Source organism: Nuphar pumila, chromosome 10 (assembly GCF_984573655.1).
Source record: "Nuphar pumila chromosome 10, dmNupPumi1.hap1.1, whole genome shotgun sequence".
Classification (NCBI taxonomy): domain Eukaryota; kingdom Viridiplantae; phylum Streptophyta; class Magnoliopsida; order Nymphaeales; family Nymphaeaceae; genus Nuphar; species Nuphar pumila.
Window position 1 is genome coordinate 90,676,201 of NC_143258.1, and position 22,174 is coordinate 90,698,374.

Below are 22,174 nucleotides of genomic sequence, written 5' to 3' on the forward strand. Positions count from 1 at the left end.
CCCCACCCCGCCCCATCCCTGCCACTTTTCCCCGCCCCGCCCCGCCTCATCCCCGTTTGAACCGGGGATGGAGGACATGAAACGGGGATGAAGGCGGGGGTGGAGGTTAAAATCCATCCCCGCCGGGGATGGAGGCGGGGATGGAGGTTCTAATCTTGAGGCGGGGCGGGGGTGGAGACCTTGTCCCCTGCCCCGCCTCGCCCCACTGCCATCCCTATTTGGACTTCTCTAAGATTAGGCTAGAGCTCAAAGATAACTAGACCTAGTTGAGTTTGACCAAGTTATTGAAAAGACTTGGTTGGGTTAACCAGAGTCTTCTAAGACCAAATGCTTCGATCTTGGATAAATTTTACCTGATGTGGGTCAGGGGTAGGGCTCGTTTTGACACACTTGGTTGAGTCTATGGATTTCGCAGTTTGCACGACCAAGTCTGAGTTGGGCATTTATTAAAATTAAGTTCTTGGTCTGCAACCAGAGCTTTCTCTCAGTCAGTTTAGGTTTTGACACTTTTATTTTGGGACTTTCACTGGAGAAGAGATCAGTAAAGTGTGTTTAAACTATTGTCATAAATCTGGTTCTTGAGCTTTTCTTGGCAGGTAAGAACTCACGAGATGCCCATAAAGGCTGGTCCTTCTGGTTTCTCACATGAAATGAGACAATCATGGTTCGAAACGCCAAGGAGACATCGCTTTCTACAATGTTGAACTAGGTGTAGTAAGGAGGGTTTTATCAACCGAAGGCCTGCCAATGAATAGTTTGTGACAGAGGGGGGCTATAAAAATGGACTAAACAAGTAAAAAACGAGCTAAAATATATATAAAAACACAATGACATTGTGATATATTGAAAATAAGTGAGATTTTGACGCTTAACATTATGGGGATTTTCAAGGGATATTCACAATATTTCATAATGTTATCACAAGATATTCAAAAAAGCTCGGTGACATCTGTAGCTATGGTTTGCATTTGAATGCAAACACACCGGCCAATATCAAAGAGGGTCCCATGGAGTAGCAACCTTTTTTTTGGGTATTTTTGTTTTGGTAAGACCATGGAGTAGAAACTTGATCATGCCGAAATCTTCAAAACTTGATGTTGAGGGGTTGAACTTTTTTCTCTTTTCATTTGGTCCCACTGAGGGACACATTTTGTTACCATATGCTTGGTTTACAAACGGGTGTAGAAACAAGGAATATGGATCAGGTCATGCAGGAGTACCCAGACCGTATTACCTTCACTGTACTCTTAGACCTTAGGATGGTTCTCAGTGAGCCACATCCATTTTGCACCATTCACGACAAATGAAGGCGGGCGTCTCATCCATGACATAAGAAAATTTTCACTATTTTCATTTTTTTTATGCCAAATTAAGGGAAACCCTCACCCAGAACCGGGTCACTTAATGAGCCTGCCAACATCAAACGCAATCAGATGCCACTTACACGTTTGATTTGTGCAAAAATTAATCTTTAGCGGCGCTAAAGGTCTTTTTTTGGCACTTTTTAACATGCACCGCTGATTGTGCGTGTGATCAATGACATGCACTTGTTCGAAGTTGCACCCTTTCACACACACACACACACACACACACACACACACACATGAGTAGGGTGTAATGTCAAACTCATTGGAGGAGCGCCCGTTAATAAGAAAACAGACGTTTAGTGGCTGTCGCTAAAGGTTTTCTTTCTGCCAGCGTGGTGGTCTGTTCTTTTTGAGGCCGCGCATCCCAGGCAAGCACGAACAAGTTGGCGATGGTCACCAATAAATGTAGGGTTAACATAAATGGATACGTGTGAGATCAATAATTGCATGTATTTTTAATGGATTGCGTTGCTAAATATATAATTTTGCTGTTTATGTTCAACGGTCTCTTTGCTTATTAGCTCCTTTCCTTTTGTAATTATTGCTGCTCTTTGGTTTTCATTCTTTTCTTCTTGCTCTATATCGGTGATTTCTCATCACTCTTCATAGGATTTGTTGTGCTTAATTAAGTTTCCTATCTTTCAATGACATCCTCTCTTTCTTTCAAAAAAAAGAAAAGGTTGCAAAATATATAATTTTGTAAAAGATTCATGACATCAAGATGAACAACATCTATGAGATCCCTTGCCGGCAAGGATGCGTTTGAAAGCCTCGAATACCATATCCAAGTCATTCAAACGATGTATGGCAGGTGCTCTCTTTTCAAAAATCTAAGATACATGTTTTAAAGAATCTACATGAATATATATACCGGCTTGACTTGACCGGAGGGGAAGGATCAGGCGTGCACACTCTTAGTGTGCTGCTGCACCTGATCACCCAACATCTGCTGTTGAGCCCCACAGCTGACAGGGTGTATTACAAAGATGGTGAGTGATGTTTAAAGTGTGGAATCACGTTGCACCTGATCTGCCTTGGGCGAGAGGGAAGGCCAGAGATCCTCCGTTTTGAAGTTGGGGGCTCCCTTATTGAGAACCGAAACACGGCTCAAGGGAGTAGGGTGGTACCAAGAACCTGATGTGTTCTGGTAGAAACGCGTTTTCTTGGTCTCTTTCTGAGTTCAAGTCATAGGGTACACTTTTGGAGTTTACCTGACCAATATAAAACACAGCACCGACCTACCAAGTTGAGATTGTCTTGATTCCAATGCAGTCTGGCATGTTCAAACCACCATATAGTTTTTTTCCTTTTCCTCTCTCTCTCTCTCTCAGCGTGCAACCACTTGCAGATAGAGGGAAAACAAAACAAAATGAGAGACACTGTTGCTTTCCAGCTCCATTTTGAATTGGTGGTAAATTAAAGAAATGGGATAAGGGCAAAACAAAGCACATGGTCGACATTCACAGCTGCAACAGAATGGCCAATAAATTTAAAAATGAAGGAGAGTGGAAATTTGAAACCTTAGAGAAATGGACAACATAAAAGATTTGCATCCATATACTGCAATTGCTGGAGTCCGTAACTATATACTCTCTCTCTCTCTCTCTCGTTAAATGAATAGAGGTTTTGTTAGACACCACCGACTAAATTGATTCCAAATAGTTTTTCAGTTAACCGCAGTTGCCCAATATACGCCGGCCACTGCACATATACATCCACAGAACATTGAATGATTCGAGTGAAACCGATAACCATAATCTAGAATTTTGTCATTTTCATTTTTGAGAATATCCTTCTTGTCTTCTTCAAAAGGACAAAAAGGCATAAGTGACCATATGACGTCCACTGTACAAAAGATACCATAATCTCTTATTATAAAGGATTCCCTAAAACTAAAAAAAATGGATTGTGCCCATGTGCACCAATGAGCCAAACTGGTCCTATTATCCTTTTATGTGGACATGCGATTAGAAATATTTGTATGAATAAAAGGCCATGAAAGGTTTGGTAGTCTCCTCTACCAAGATGATAAAAGGTTAAAAGTGAAAAGAGAGGAAATAAAAAAGAGAGAAAACCAACATCCCAACATTTAAGCAGAAACAGGGAAAAGAAAAAAGGAAAGAAGAAAAACTGTCTCCACAATGGGACAGAAACAGTAGATATTGCCTTTGTTGATGATAAAATAACCTACCTGCTTCAATTGGTTGTGAATGTGTAGCAGGAAGCTTCCCACCAATGGGATGCTTTTCTGGGGTCTCTGATGATGTCTTAATTTGAATTCATTATCTTAGTGGGGTCCATTGCTAAAAACATGTTGCTATCTAGAAAGGCCTCACTGTTATGTTTGGCCATCAATTGACGAACTAATCAATTCTCTCTTTTCTAGGATTTGAATTTGCTGTTAAAAAGTTGATGATGGGCTTTATTTGCTTGGACTTTTCTCTCTTTGTGTAGTAGCTTTAGTAGCAAAAAGTCTGCAAAGTAAAACTTGTAAATGAACACGGTATACATTGAGAAAGTTGATTACTTGGTGTAACTTTAGTAGCAAAAAGCTTGCTAAGTAAACTTATAAAATGTGAATTATATACTTTGGGGAAGATGATTTTTATATGTTGAGTTTTGACTCCTTAAAAGGAGAATTGAACTGTTTCAGTAGATATTCCTTGTTATTCTTCAATCAACTTTACAATTTAGACTTGTAGGATGGTCCATTGGTTTCGGATTAGAACGTAAAGGCCAGGTCGGGTTTGTATCTGGTACCCAATCTAACCCAAACCTGAATTCCTGGGTACGGACATGAAAAACTCCGACCCGGGTTGACCTGAACCTGACCCAAGCAATATGTGGGCTGGGTTTGGGTCAGGTATCTGACCCGATCAGACTTTTTTTTTATATGTAGGGATGGCAGTGGACCAGGGAAAAAATGGGCCCCACCTCGGCTCGCCCGGTATGGATCGGGGATGAAGGATATGGAGGCGGGAATGAATTTACTCTTGCCACCGTTCCTCCTCGCCCCATCCCCGATCTCCGTTAAGAACATTACTATTATATATACCTTTATACATATTATAAAATCTTTTATATATATATATATATATAAATATATATATATATATATATTCCTAACCTTAACCTAAAACACTTTCTCGAATCTCTCCTCTCTTCTTCTTTTTCTTCTAACGAGCCGCGTAAGCTCCCATTTTCTCCTCTTCTTCGTCTCATTCCTCTGACGGCGGAAGACGGAAGTGGTGGAAGGATCGAAAAAATGAAGCCCCATCCCGCCTCACCCCGTTTAACGGAGGATATGAAATAGGGAATGGACTGGAGATGATAATTAAAATAAAAACCCTTGGGGGATGAAGATGAATTTTTGAGACGGGCCGGGGGTGGAGACCTTGTCCCCCGCCCCTGCCTCGGTCCACTGTCATCCCTATTTATACGTGTCTTTAATAATTCTGCAATTATCCATGTCCGTGTCACGGATTCCATTTTCATGACCCGACAAAACCTGAACCCAGTCATTTGTTATTTGAGCAGGTTCCGGTATTACCCTAATGAGTCGGGCACCCCACCCATTGACAGCCCTAGTTTGGACCCGCACCATGGGCCTGCATATGAACCTGAAAAAATTGTTAATTTAGACAAATGGATTAGAGTTAAAGAAAATTCTAAAATAAATCTGGGCCTCATCATGTATACATGCGGGTTTTGGTTAAAGTATTGCGGCTTTGGAACTAAATGCAGACGTAGTTAGGGGCTTAGCCCTATGTGTCTCGGATCGGTATCTGACCCAACAGGGTGTACAAAACCCACATAACAAGCACTTGTGTTCGGGTTATGTGGGGTTGAGAAAATAGAATCTAGACCCGATTTAATATATTTAGAGGATATTTGGAATATAATTTTGTTAATATAAGAGGAAAACTCGGGTCAGCTGGGTCGGGTAACATATCTGGAAATTAAAATCACAACCAATTGTGATCCACAAGTTCCACAAGTCATGTTCGGGTCAACCCGAATAAAACTCAGGCCGGTATCCGACACATTGACAGTCCTGCTTAGATCCTATAATATACGGGCGTGACCAGTTCACTACTTAATTATGAGGATGTTTTTTTATGGTGGAATTCCCATTCTTGAAAAGGTCACAAATATTAAAAAGAATTGAATGGTGCAGAATGAAAGATTTCATCATAACCGTCCAAGTCTGCCACAAAGTTAATCATCATTTAATATTAAATAAATATTTCACAAAGGACACATGCTCTAAAAACTTTACTAAAGCATGTGCTCAACACCTTGAATTCATTAAGCAAAAATTGTACAATGTCATTAAGGTTAAATATTTTTCTTATGATCATGTTGGTATTGCTAATACTTGGGAACAAACTACAATTCTTGGTCCATAAAAATTCAAGAATTTGTAAACCTGAAGAACAGTGAAAATATAAAGAAAAAGAAAAAAACGATCGTGATAAAAAATATCATGTTGAACTATTCTTATGGAATGAGGGCTACATAGTTATAATGGTTCATTCACATTAAATATCTAAGTATGAAGGCACCTACAAAATATATAGGCAGATTATTATGGAGGCCGAATGGGTGTTGAAGAATCCTGGATCATTTTTCTTAAATGTAGTGATTTGAGTCCAAAATAAGGTAAATCTCAGTTTAAAACTCGAAGGAAGACTTAAACGATAGTACGTAAGCTTTTAATCACAACAAAGGTCACTTAAATTGGCTATTGGAGTCGAAAGTTACTGTAAGAAACAAGCCAATTAAGTTATTTAAATAACAAACCTGAATTTTAATTAGAACCCGATTAAATATTTTTTTACCACTCACAAAGTTTTCGTTTTTTGCAATCAAAAGCAATGTTGTCAATATCGGTATCGGCCCTGAATCGTTTGGCCACCGATTCAGCTGTGTCATCCATTACCATTACCCTGTTGGAGTTGTTTTCATGTGAAGATGATGTTTGTCCGCTTGTTAATTATATTAAACTTCGAGAGGACACACCAAAATAGTCCTAAACCCTAAAAACCTCACTAAGGTTGGCCTCCATTAAAGTTAGACCTATATTAGGCTAATTAATCAGATATCCTTCATTAAAAACTGGTCAATCTTTCATAGGTGGGCCACGTAAGGTAGGGTGGTCGTGGGATTTTCCTCGATTGGGCAAGGGTTCCTCATCTTAAAAGAAGAAAAACTGATCAAACACAACTAGAACTGTTAGAACTGCAGAAAACTAGCAAATTAGAATGACTCATAGATAGAACTAGCTAACCAGAGGAGGACACCTTACATGTCCCTAGATTTGGGATATCTGAAGTCCATTACATAAGCTATAAGCAGGGGTCCACCCCCCTATCACCTAGATTGTGTCTACCCTAGCTAGTCTAACCCCAACGTAATCCCAACTTGCATGTTCATCCAGCTCGACCTAGCCCACGTGGAGCCCAGTTGGGAAAAGACGCAACACGCTATCGATAAATCACACTATTGATAGATCAAAACAAAAAATGAGAAGAGAAGAAAAGTCAATTACACAAGGAACAAGGATTTTAAGTGGTTCGGTAAGAATTGCCTACGTCCATGGCCATACTAAGATCCTCTATTTAGATTAAGAAAAAACTACACATTACAAAAGGCAGATTGCCTTCGTTAAATTACATAAGTAGCTTCTAAAATCAATACAAGGATGAGGGTCAATTACGGTGACTCTTTAACGATGACATAAAAAGTCACCGCTATTGACTGAGCAATAACGACGACTTTAGATATCTCCATGAATACCTTGGCATCGAACAAATGTCGTCATTATAGACATGTTTATAATTGTGCCTTAAGATATCGCCGTAATAGGTATGTTTATAACAGAGACATTATATGGCCGTTAACTATGTTGCTGTGATAAATATACTTATATCGACGACCTTAGCTATCAAAGTTAAAGGTATGTTTATAACGGCGATATTATATAGCCACTACGAAGATGAAGGTCAATAGTGGTGATGCTTTAATGGCGATAATAAAAATCGACACGATTGATCAACTATGGCACACATGTCGCCATTATAAATATGCCTATAACAACAACAACTTTATATATCTCGTTAAAGATACATCTTTAACAACATTATTTGGTAGTTAGATGTTATCATTAAAAACACTTTAACAATAATATTTAATGGCTGATAATCTTGCCATTAAAAATCAATAATGCTGACATATAAATGTCGTTATTATAAGGTTTTACTCTCTAACGATGACCTTGTATATTGCCATTATATGGTATACTTATAGATTACTCTAATGTTGTCTTTATTGGGTCTATAATTGGTGCCCGGCCCTTTTAATTTTTTTTTTCGCTCTCTATTCTTCCTTCTCAATTTCTTTTCTTCTCTTTATTCTTCTTCTCCTTCTTCTCTCCTATTATGTTTCACATATGCTCGTAGAAAGAGCCAGTGCAGAACGAGAGAAGTGGGTTGCAGCTATAAACACAACTTTTGATCATATTGAAGGTGAAAGGCACTAAATCTATTTAAAGTTAATTCACATATATAGGGGTTAATGGGTTGCTAGTCTTCTTTAGCAAGGAAAAAAAGAAATAGAATAAGAATAGAAGCATATGTGACACATAATAATTCAACTTTTTGTATGCATATGATTTGGGTTCTGTATGAGTTCTTAATATAATGTTTTTTTTTTGTCCTAAAGGAAAAGTTCTTAAGATTGTCTTGTTACCTGTGATCCTCATATTGCCAACCTAGTTGCTCTACATTTGTCCCCATTCTTGCATTGCTATGCATACCATCTGTCACTTGTGGTGATGTGTACATCTAATAAATGATGTTGCAAACCATCTTGGCTTTAATTTAACCGTTCCTTTTTTTTTTCAGTTAACCATTTGTGAGAAGCCTGTTCACTACTGTGTGTTGCATTTTCATGGAGTTGAACAAGCGGTTGAATGGAAGGCTTCCCTACAAAGTTTTTTTCAAATTACATTTGATAGAAAATTTGGATGCAGGTATTAGAGGAATTAGTGGAGATGATAGTGGTTAGGTTGTGGGCTCACTCTGACAAATGTTTAATCTTGACAAAAGTCAAGGCGTTTCTTCTTGGATATATATTTTTAATTTTATAAATCTATCTGTTATTAGATGTGTTAATAGAGATAGATTCTTTGGTGAGGCTTAGTGTCGTAGAATGTGCTTGCAAATATTGTTGTCTTTAGCATTATTCCAAGAAAAAAATAATTCTTCGTGGATTGTATGCGTGATATGTCTTGTAGGAGACACGTGTCCTACTTGGCTCACGTATATATATATATATAAACTTTTAGCAGTGGAGTTTTTATACAGGAATAATAGCAGACAATTAATTGAGGTTCTCGCTAATTTTTTGCACTAATCTTTTAAGTAACTGGAATATATATATATATATATATATATATATATATATATATATATATATATATATATATATATATATATAAACTTTTAGGTGTGGGGTTTTTATACAAGAAAAGCAAACATTTAATTGAGGCTCTTACTAAGTTTTGACACTAATCTTCCAGGTAACTGAAATATGTTTACCAGCAAAACATATTTGCTGGTAAAAACTGTAGTTTTTTTTCTAATATTTCATCATACAGATGTGATCTAGATGCTTTGTTTTATAGAAACTAACTTTTGGATCATCCTATTACGATGTATAAGAAGGATCTTTTAAGGCTTAAAAAACAACAGTTCAAAATTTTTGTAAATATTTAAGCATAAAAATCAAATTTCTTGATCTGATTACGATGATCCAACAGTCGATTCCTAGCAAATGGACTATGCTGAATGCATCTACGGGGTTAGATTTACAAAAGAGTGTCAGAAATGCCTAGTTCATACCAACAAACATGTTTTGCTTGTAAACATATTCCAGTTTCCCCTAATCTATCTTTAAGTTTCATTCTTGAGTAGTCAGTTTTATTTAAAATTTGGAGTTGGTCAAGATTTCTCTAACTACCTAACTTACTAGTGATTACTGAATTAGTTGTTCCTATGACAGTGCAAAGCCTACAATAGGGGTTTGTATATCAATAATGACTGTATTTAAGAGAATTTTTTATTATGCAAATTTTGATGTTGAATCATTTTATCCACAACTATTTCTCATGAGGGATGCTTGATTCATTTTAACAAATGTTACTGAACACTTGCCAATTATTTTTTTTGTGAAAATTTGGAAAAACAAAAGGTTGGGAAGAGTGGACATGAAGTTGGTAATTGACACATGCAAATTCATAGTATATGAGTGTTTTTTTTTTGTAAATTCTTAACTAAGAATAATGAAATTTTAAGAGCATTGTTTAAGTGCTAAATATTATGTAAGTAAAAAAGAAAACTATGAAAACATCAACAAGTGTAAGTTAAAAAGTGACAAAGTCGCTTCAAGTGTTTTGCATGCAAGGGAGTTGAAGACACAAAGATCCAACCAATCCTCTTATTATTCTACTCTCTCTCTCTCTCTCTCTCCTTTATGAGATCATACGATTGCAAGTGATTTGAGGTCATATGATTGTAAATTATACAAGGTGAAATATATCATATGTACTATTATAATGAATATTGATAAAGTAATACATAACAAACTTAAATTGGTTTATAAAGGATAAAAGAGATACATTTAAATAAAAGTATTTTATTTTCAAAAGAAATCAATTAATAACATACAATATATGCAATGCTTATATTAATTTATCATATTTTTAATATTTTTTATGTGATTCATTTAACTTTATATAAGATAGATGCTTTTTAAGAACTACATGAGAAATTAGAATTAGAATAAATTTGAATAAAAATAAAATGTATGTAAGAATGGAACCGTGACCATCTAAATGCATATCAGTTACTGCAACATGTCTGCATAACAAGCGGAGAATGAAAACCCCGTGTTGCTAGAAAGTCCTAATTGATTGGTGAACTTATGGCTATACCTAAAATTTGATATAAATGTAGTTGAACAACTATTTATTGAAGCATTGACAAAACATATAGGGTCACAAAGGAAGTGTATTGTAAGTGCATGTATTATTACTTTGTCTTTTGTCTTTGTATTTTTTTTATTGAAAATGAGTTTAAAAATATATATCGATTCTTTGTAACATAGATCAAATTTAATTTTGTTCTTGTACGATAGTGAATATTCTTGTATGATTCACCTTTGTACAATGTAGTCAGATATAATATTGTTTGCATAAAATTAACAAATGTCAATATATAGTCGTTCACGATGAGAACGTATGTGTTCTTCCTGGTGTAAATTTTGGAAAATGATTTTTAAAACAATATTTTATGTAAAAAAAATATGAAAGCTAGACACCAAAAATATAAAAACCGACTTGCACAAGTGGTGAAGTCTAGGTCGATCTCAGGGAACAGAAAATACTTGTATTCAAACGCACAAGCTAAACCACTCTTTATTGCCAAATAAAAAGAATTAATTAAATAATTAACTAACTAAGGGAGTACAACCCTACGCATAGGGCTTAAACAAACTAAATAAATGGTTTTATTATAGACCCAATTAATAAAATAAAAGAATTAAAAATCCTATGCTAAAACTAAAAGAAAAGACTTCAATGCTTCGAGTCTTCTTGTCCCTTCTTGAGGTAATGCATGTTTTCTTGAACTTTTGCTTTTATGAGGACTCCCTAAGGACACTTATGAGAGCCTGAGGGGACCTCAGAGGGTAGGAGACCTCAAAGGGCTCTTCAGGGGCACGAAGAGGGCTCTACCGCACGTCTACCCACTTCCCTGCAAAAAACAAAAATAAAACAAAATAGTACAAGAAAAACTAACAAGATCTAATACTTAAAATTCAGCAGGAACACAATTTACACTAACTAGAAACAACTAATAAACATGTAACCAACTATGAACTAATTAATAACAAACTTAGCAAAACAAATTAACTAGCAAATCAAGAAACTAACTACTAACAAGCTATGAATTAACGACTAACTACTAAAAAGTTGAATATCAAATATCAATTGAAACTAACATATTACTAAACTAATTAATTAACAAACAAATTAACCACTCTGTAATCAATAACTAACTGGAAACCATAAAAGAACTAACTCACGTGACAATCTATGAACTACTTAACAAACCAAGACAACCTATTCATTAATTAATTATAACCCAAAAAAAAAATGTGACCATCACTATTCTAGCTGAATATGACTTAATTCAATATTTTTAATTCAAAAGAAAGAGACGTGAACAAAAAATTGGTATTTTTCTTTAACATGCTAACTAAATTTAACTACTAAGCATATGCTGAATAACTAACTTTGGAAGCACATGAAAACAAAACTAGTTCAACAGAACGTTAAAGATAAAGATAAAGATAAAGATAAAGATAATGATAAAGATAAAGAATGTTAGCACTTTAATAAAATCTAATTAACGATGGCATATCTAAACTAAATAGATAATCGGGACTATTATCAAACTAACACAACTTTAATCTAATTGTTGGAAATAAAAACAACTAATTGCAGCACTATGAAATAAAAACAATCTAACTTATTATCAAGAAAATATTAGTTAAACTAGAGAAGAACGAGTTTGGCTATCTATTTAATTTAACTATGCATGATAAATAAAGCTTATAACTCTAAAACAAATATTATGACTTCAACATGATCTAACTAACTAAAGTAAAAAAAAAAACTATCCTAAGCTATAGCTACACGCTATGCACAAGAATGACCGAAAATAAGAACACTATTGAATATTAAGAAAAATTGATAAGTGTGGCAATAAGGGAGACCAGCTAAGTGAAGTTTTAACAGACTAATTAAACTAATCAAATTAATCTAACTAACATTAACTACAGAATCACTCTTACTCTAATTGTTAAAAAAAAAAAATGTTTAACGTGGCTTGAAACAAGGAAAATGCCCTAATAAAAATCGGCTAAACTAAAACCAATGACTAAAAACGATAATCAATTAAAAATGACTATTCCTAATCTAATTCTGAAAAGACACTTTCTGGAATTAAAAGCAACAACTAACTATGTAACTGACACAAGAAACAACTGCCTTAATCTAAACAAAACTAGGTAAAAATGATAATTCAATAAAAAACAGTATATCAACTAAAAAAATTTACTAAAACGCTATTCACTGGATCTACAAAAACACAATAAAGAAAACATGTAACAGACTCAATCAACACTAACTAATGAACGACAAGAAAGAAACAAAAAATGTTGAGACTATACAAAACGACACACATTATTATTATTATTTTCTCTTTTCTTTTCTGATTTTTTTTGGAAGTTTTCAGATGATGCTTAAACTATACTATGCAGATCTAAGATGTGATATGCCAATGTGATGCTATGCAACTAGCTACGGTGAAGAGATGGGAATAAGAAGAAGGTTACCGAGTGATTCAGCTGGACTGGTTGTGAAAAGAATGGTTGATCCTAGGCGACAACTGCACTTCTCTGATGAAGAGGGTGAGATAGCCAGCTATGGAGAGGTTAACAGTAAGGAGAACAAGAATAAAGAAGAGGAAAAAGAAAGAGAGGAAGAAAGGAAGGGAAAACCGGCTTTGAGAGAGAGAGGGAGTAAGAGGGAGAGAAGAGAGAGAGGGCTAAGGGGGTGTGAACTCCAAGGCATGGGAAAAACATGTTTTCCCCTTGCTAACTACTATTTATAATATTATATTTAGGTTAAACTAGTTTTTTTCAAAACAAGTCCAATTTTTTTTTATAATTTCCAAAGAAGGCTTTGCTTGAAAAATGATTTTCCTAAAAATGCCTATCCCTAAATTGGTTAAACTTAGCTACTTAGAACCTAATCTAATCAAAGTATAACTAAAAGAAAATTCCTAAACTATTAAAACACTTAAAACTCAGGGCACAACTTGAAACTCGTGATTTTTTGATATTTTCACTTCTATCATGGTTTCTCGAAACTAGTGATAAAATTGGGAATTTAATGCAATTTTCTACTGGATCATGCATAAATTAATATGAGTAAAATGTGAAATGTATGCATGATCACTTCCTTCCCGTTGAACAGTTCATCGCCCGCCAACCAAGGTGAACATCTAGACCAGATCCACTTCATATCACATCTGGGTGATACTTCAAGGGAAGAAAAAATGTCCCCATAAACACCACAGGACATTGTATCTCCAAAGCCATCAACGACAACCTCAGGTAAATATTAATCTAGTATTTCTTTTATACAAATAAAAATTTGTTACTGTCATTCCTATTAATATATATTTGTTTCTTACAACAAATTAGTAACTTATTGATGATTAAATTTATACGTGAGAGGACGAGACTTATTTGAATTCTTCTTTGTTAAAATCTTTGACCGTCCTTCGCCTTGCGAGAAGGTAAAGACAAAACAAATTTTCTCAATCCTTGTAGCTTGAATTGCCTTGTCGTGGATTGCAATATGCAAAACAAACATAAAATTGCGTATATGTACCTAATCAAAGATTAAATAAGATTGAAATAACTAAATTAGAGATTTGGAAAAAATATGTTTTTTGAACACAAGAGTTTGTTTGATCATTTAGGCTCGTTCTTTTGTCCATAGTAGATGTGATCGTTCTTCAGAGGCTTCCTAGACAGTGTGTTGGCATGATTAATATAGACATGTTCTTGTAGAGCCAACACGTAGGTATGCAAACTTTAGATCTTCCCCAATCCTTTAAAGCATAGGGGTGAGTCCCTATTTATAAATGTTCAAATCATATCCAGATCATAGGATTTTTTGGGTTCGAATCTGGTCCAAATGAATTTGTGATCACCTCAGATAAGATATGAAGTTTTATTTAAGGAGAATATTCTCTCAGAATCATGCAAATGTGGTTGAAGATGAGACAAATATACTTTATTTACTCGAACTAATTTGTGCATCCCGAGATGGATGGCTAAACAAGTTTGGTCATCCACTGGAGAGGATAAACCAAATATTGGATTGGCTAGATGGCTAAATTGAGATAGATGTTCGAAAAGGATAAGGCTGCTCAACTGTTGAGATAGAGTAGTTGTCCCTGTTTGGATGACCGAATGGTGATGGTCATCCGAATGTGGTGGATGACTGAACTGCTTTAACCGCCCGATGGATTTGTTTGATTTTTTTGCACTGTCCTTCTTGTAAACTCCAACCAGCAGCTTGATTCTTTAAAAAATGTTAGTATTTTGAGCATTTTAGGAAAATTAGGTGTCTACACAACTATAAAATCTTCTAAGTGCAAACATGGGAAGAACAAATGTGTAGCCCACCAGAAGCAAATCAAGCAACAAAAGACTTTAGTAAGTATCAAGCCTATGATGCAATGAGTCATGGGCAAAGACGTCTCTGTATTCTCAAGGCGGCTTTCATGCATCATCAGAAAGTGAGCTAACATGAATCACAAGTCATGGATAAATGTCCCAGAGAACAAGAAGATAGTGTTGCGTGAGATAGTTTATGTAAGTATATTACCTAACTATGTTTTGATAAACATATTAATCTATAAAAATGTATTGCTAACTATATTATGATAAATTGGTGCGGCCGAAGTTTGATTTAGACAAGAATATAACTGATCATTATGCTACCATGAATAAGTAGCTTTAGCTATCATACTAAAGGGTGTAATTTTTTTTTTACAATTATTACAAGAGTTTTGAAAACCATAATTAAGCAACAAAATATCCTCCTAAGGGAGTCGACTCTGAAGTGTAGAAAGATATTTGCAACTTTTTCACCAGAGACTATTGAATGATAAATATTGGATATATATTCATACATAAATAAATATTCAAATTTTTAGATTTATGTAAACTAATTGATCTTTCTTTGGTTAATAGTTGATATTAGAGAGAAATTTTATGAATAAAGCAAAACAGACGGTCCAACATACCAATGGATCATCTTCGTACATCCATAGGTTTCATATGAGGGTAAGTTTCTTATTCTCTAACTTTATTTTTTTATATATAGTAATATAGTGTTAAATATGTTTGATTTAATAAATTCTAATTTTTTTATTTGTAAACTGAAATAGATGGGCAAGAACTGGTAATGAATGCATTTTACAAAGAGATGCACACTCATTTAAATCGCACAATATTTATCTACAGGGAAGCAGAAGATACCTTTTTGAGTAACTCACAGTTTGTAGCAGCGAAACTGAATTTACATTCATTCATTCTCTTTTGTATATTATCATTGGTTACTGATAACCAAATATTAATGTCATGTAGAACAAGCTATACTCTGTAGATATTGAAAATGATAAAACATGTTCTTCATAAAGAAGCCCATCGATGTCGCAGCGAGACGTCTTTACCAAAGTCCTCAGGGAGTAGTCTAAATATGTGAGAGGAATTGTTGCATTTTTCATTCCATCTAAAGGCAAAATACGTGTTTCAGAGCTATCTTCTCAGCTAGAGGTGATGTAGTCGAAGCTTCAATAATTAAGAGAACAATTACAACGAGAGAAAGAAGACCCAGAGCGAGGAAAAGAAGACCAGGAGCAAGAAAGAGAAGAAAATAAGAATTTCAGAGAGTAGATGTAGACTTTCATATATTCTCTCAGACAGAACCCTCAATCCTAGATCTCTCTCATTTTCTCGTAGATAAAACCATCAGATGTATAATTGTTGCATAAACATGTTATAGTTTTTTATGACATGTTATATTTTAAGGACATGTGTCTGTTTATAATTTTTTTTTCTATTTGGTTTGTATTAAATCTTTTTTTTTGTAGTTAGCGTGAAACTGATTATATGGACACATGTCTGTTTATAATTTTTTTTTCTATTTAGCCTGTATTAAATCTTTTTCTGTTGTAGTTAGTGTGAAACTAATTATATATATATAAACTAATTTTAATATATATATATATATATATATATATATATATATATTAAATTAAAGTTGATATCCTCTCGAATGTAAAAAGATGTTTTGTTAATATTATCTTTATGCTTTTTCAGATTCTCATGTAAAGGTAAGAAAATGTCAAACCCTTATCAAGCTTTCAATCATAATATGATTAAAATACTTGTAAGTTATTAGACTAAATTTTTATACTGCTATCATCATTAACATTGTCATAATTGAATTGTCAGATTATAGTCATTCTTAAAGTGCATTTGTTATAGGTTTGAAAAAGATGCAAGGGAGGGGTATAAAAATGGTGTATTATTATTTTTTGAAGTGTATGTTTATATTTGAAGTTGAATATTTGAGGAACTTAGAGATGATGAATGTTTGAGGAGGTTAGAGAATTATGTTTATTTTTTAAAGTGTATGCTTATATTTGAATGTATGTTCAAAGTTGAACCTTTGAGGTGGTTGGAAAGGATGAATGTTTGAGGAGGTTAGAGAAATGTGTTTATTTTTTGAAGTGTGTGCTTATATTTGAATGTATGTTTAAAGTTGAATATTTAAGGGGGTTGGAGAGGATGAATGTTTGAGAAAGTCGGAGAAGTGTGTTTGTTTTCTGAAGTGTATATTTATATTTAAATATATGTTTAAAGTTGAATGTTTGAAGGGGTTGGAGAGGATGAATATTTAAAGTGGTTGGAGAAATATGTTTTGTTTTTTGAAGTATATGTTTATATTTGAATGTATGTCTGAAGTTGAATGTTTGAGAAGGTTGGAGAAATGTATATTTATATTTGAATGAATGTATGTTTGAGGATGTTTGAAGTGTATATTTGAATTGTGTTTCCTATTTTGTTTAATGTAATGTAAAAATAAAATTTAATATAAAAATTTATTTTTGCAGGTTTAAGGCCTATAATGATAATATTTTTGTATTTACGTTATAGGGTGGGTTGTCGTTAGTGGTGTTCTTAGTTCCGATGAGATTCATCTCCGGTGTTGGATCACACATTAACAACGACTTATAAATATCATCATTATTACTCAACTAAGGCAAAAAATTGGCAGCCATCATTTGTCTCCACTATATACCTATAGCGGCAATAAATAGGCCAATTATGGCAAGAAACGTTACCGCTATTGACCCTCATTCTTGTAGTAAAATTTTGTCTTGGGGGCTCATGCCCTTGAACAAGCAGGAGGGTACAACCCCTTGCAACCCCCGCTAACTTACCATGAAGTTGGATCCATGAAAATCAAGGATTTCTATTAGGCTCCACACTTTAACAATATCACACTTGCTATAACCCAATATAGAGTTACATAAGCTTACAGTGAGTTATCTTTTCATATTTTTCTTGTTATCTAATTGATTTTAGTTTATAGATAAGTTTTTTATAACATCCCCCCTATTTCTCTTTGTTTCCACGTTTTTTTAGAATCAGTGGTATCCCCACACCATCAAACTTACTTTATGCTATCTTCAAAAATCAAGATATATAGTAAAAAGATGTTAAAAGCTCAAATACAAGAAAATCAAAGTTCCTGTTGATCAACGGAAAGGGAAAGGTCTTCCAACTGTAGAGTGCTACATTCTTTTTGAAATAAGACTATTTTTTTCAACCACAAAGTAGGTTCCAAAATCTAAGCATGATACACATAAATAAGTACTATTTAAATTCCTATGATACACAGGAAATTTCTTTAGTTTTATTGGGACTTTTAATTTTTGTTTCAACGATTGTTCGTTCAAGTCTTCAAGGGAGAAGGTTCATTTGAAGAAACACTTGAAAAGAAAATGGAACTATAACTATGCAGATTACTACACACAATTTTAGATTCCAACTTCACTATTGTATCGATCTTTCACTAGCGACTTATACAAACATAAAAAGAGAAAAGAGGCTGTGCTTGTTGCCTGTTCATCCTCTTGCTAGAGATAGAACATTTTCAAACTCTAGTTTTTGTTAGAAAAAATAGGTGAGTTGGATAGTGTGGCAACTAGCTAGGCTCACAAAGGTTGACTAGGAGGCATGCGTTCAATACCCTATCTTTAAAGTGAGAGTTGCCCCACCTAGAATTGAATCCTCATTACAATAGGTTTTCAATAGATTTTGTACAATCTCGCTCTTATGATATAACCTAACTTTGCCTTTGCATGAAAACAATCTACGTTCTGTGCGTGCCTCAACATAGTCACCTTTGGATAATCCAAAGAAAAAACCATGCTTTTAAAACTCATTGACTCATCACTCGGCTCATCCGTGAGTAATCCGTGGCTCGGCCAGGTCATGTTAACTTTATATTTTATATAAAAATATAAATATATGTATATACTATATATATTTTATAGCATTTTATCAATATATTATATATAATATACATTATATGATATTTTTATAATATATTTAATGTATAATTTTATTAATATATGTATAACCATATTTTTATATATAATATACATAATATTTATATTATATATATATATGCATGACTCAGCTGACTAATCCATGACTCAGTTGGGTCAACTCGATGACTCGGCAGAGTTTTGTAAAAAATGAGTTTATAGTCATTTTTGACTCAATGATTGGGCAATCCTGGCCGAGTCAACCGAGTCACAGGGTTGACCCAATGATTTTTTAAATTATGAAAAAACCCCATCACCGACCACAACTCGGCTGGCCTCTGGTTGGTAAAACCCTTAAGGTCCTCTTGCCCATCGGGGAGTACACCCAGCTTCGACCTTGTGGCAAGGGACTCCACCCGTGGGTTTCAAACTCAAACATAAAAAAACAAATAAAGCACTAAGAGGAGAGGAGAGGAGAGGCTAGCTCAGAGAGCTTAGGGAGATGGTGAAGTAGAGAGTGAGAGAGAGTTGTAGGTAGAGAAGTGAGGAAAGGAGATGCTGGGCATGGGTATATCTAGGTCCGAGCCCACTACCCAACAAAAAGCAAATAGGTGACCTTGGGAAGTGGCCTAGTGCTTTGGACAGTGGCTGCCCAACAAAACCAATGGCCGTGGGAAGTGGCTGTCAAGCAGATCCAATAGGGTTTGGTCAAAGGGAGGTGGAGAGACCAGTACCAAAACGACCAAGAGAGCCCCAAAGTTGTCTAATAAACAGGCTGGTCAACTGAGACAAGGTTAGACTTGGGATGGGTTCTATTGCTAGGAAAATAAAAGAAGGGTGGTGGCTGGTCCAGGGCTAAATCATCCCCGATGGTAAAAAGATAGTCAATAACCAAACCTGACTTCATCAAACCAAGCCAAGACAAACTAAACCAAGCAGAGGCAGGCCAGACCGAAAGTTAAACCAAAGCCAAATCAAGTCCAAAGTTCGAAGTTTAAACTCTCTGCACTATATAAAATGATGAGAAAACCTCACACTCAACATTTTAGGAAAACAAGGCAATAAATGGCTTGAAAGCTAGGTAATGTCTTTATAATTTTGAGCTAAAATACAACAATTTTCACATCTTTAATGCACCTCATCTTCTTCTTGGTGACAAAAGTGCTATAGGGTTCCAAAATAGTCGTATCAAAAATTGAGGGTTCCACTTACTAAGAGACTTAGTGCCTTACTACACGAATTAATGATAGCCATGCACCATTCCATTTTGATAAAAAAGCATATACCCAGATTTCCATAGCTTTGCATATGCTATCTCAATCATAATTTTCCTATCCCATAGCTAATATAAGAAATGAATGGATCTTCATCGATGGAGGGTGCAAGGTGTACTCGATGGATGGATAGCAGATTAGAAGTCCTCTACTACCTCTTGTTGGTCTCGAAAGTACGAGGCTCTGTTAGTCAAAAGATGATTATTTGTCTGAGGCACAAGGTGACCTTGTTTTTTTAGGTTAATATGGTTCTTTTGGTAAGTGACTTAATCCAACACCTTATGAGACAAGCTAACGGTATCCATGCCTCATTCCATTTTTATAAAAGGCCAACACTGCAGTTCCTAAATTTGCTTCCTTTCTTAGAAATAATGGTGGGGCTTTCTCATCTATGGAGGTGAAATATCTAGTAAGAATATTAGGTGAACATCTGATACCACCTTTAGGACTTCGGCTTTGATACCAAATTGATGTAAATTGAAGTGTTTGATTTACGAGAAAATCTATGCTATGCTATTTTTACGCACAAAAATAAAAAAAAGCACGAAAATATGAGAAAATGACCAAAAAGCAGAGAAATCATAAAAAATTTAACTGAAACAAAGAAATATTAAATCATATGTTTTATTTTTTTTGTAAGTTAAATCTTATTGGATGTGAACCACAATGTTTGTTTAGTGGAAAGTGAGTTTTGAATCATATGATTGTGACACATAAGCAGGCACTTTTTAAGGGCTTAAAAAATGAATGGTCTACAATGCACTAAAATTTTATTACTCAAAAAATCATATTTTTTGATCGGCTTGATCCTTAGCAAACAGCCTTCTTGGTGGTCAGATTGACTTGATGAAGGTTGAACCTATGATTTCTAGTGAAGGCACCAAATATTAACCCACACCCACACCCACCCACACACACACACACACACACACACACACACACACACACACACACACACACACATATATATATATATATATAACTTCATTTTTTTTATTTTTTTGTCATGTGGAACTAACTCCATAGATGCGATCTATCATCTTTTTACTAGGAACCGGCTTTTGAATGGTTGGAATTTGGCTGATTAAAAAAACAATGGCTATAAAAGCACCGTTTTTTTTTGGCTAAAAAAACATGCTTTTTCATTGGAAAAACATGATCAAAGGGTCAATGCCCACTAAAGCAACCATGCTAAACACATCTGCAATGTTAGTTTGAGTCTTAGATCATGAGATTCCAACTAAATTTTAGTTACAATTGACTATATATATGTGTGTGTTACACAATTGATTTACATAGATCTTATCTCTCAAAGCAAAATCTAACCTTTGGATCTCATTTAGCATATTCAATTTGCTATTCTCATGTGTTAAAGCAAAAAATAACCTGTTGATTTCTTATTGTGGCAAAAATTAAGTCTTGTAGTGTATTAGACATTATAAAGCCTCTTAACATAGTAAATAAATTATGCTAAACATATGTGCATGGTTAGATCTTAACATTTGATGGTCAGATCTATACAAACAAGAGCCTGTACCACCATATGATATCATGGTGCAGAACCATCTATACTCTGCTATGCTACCTCGTGAACCGCTTTACCCTCAATAGAAGTGATAAAGCATTGCACAAATGTGGTCGACATATTTTCCACAGGGAACCTGCTGCCTCAAAGCATTATTTGCAGCGCCTTGTGAGCATGAATGATCTTCGACATCACAGTTATCGGCGGTTAGGGAGTGCAACTAGAGGCCATCATGCTGCCCCCATTGCGTTGTTCAAGCATCCAATGATGCTACACCATTGCAGTTAAAAAGAGCAGTTTTCTCTGCCATTTATGTCACCCTTTGGGTATCCAATGTACAAAAGTAGGAAGGTTAATGGCCATGTTAATTATCTGACCAAGATCAGTCTGATTTATTGGGTTTGGTACAACATAATTCACTGAAACCAAAATCCAGTACCACCGAAGAGCAACAAACAGTTAGATTGCCCACAAGGGCTCTGCTTTCCTGTTTGTGGGTGATATTTGTCTGTACTTGACATGGGACGACGATTCCGAACCCACAAGGGGTGTCCCTTGCCGCAAGGTCGAAGCTGGGTGTACTCCCCGGTGGGTAGGAGGGACCTTAAGGATTTTACCAACGGGAGCCTGCTTATGTGCAATTGGTGATGTGTGTGTGTGTGTGGGGGGGGGGGGGGGTCTCTTAGCCTAACTGAAAAAAAAAAAAAAAAAAGGTTATCGCTTGCCATTCATATTAAAATA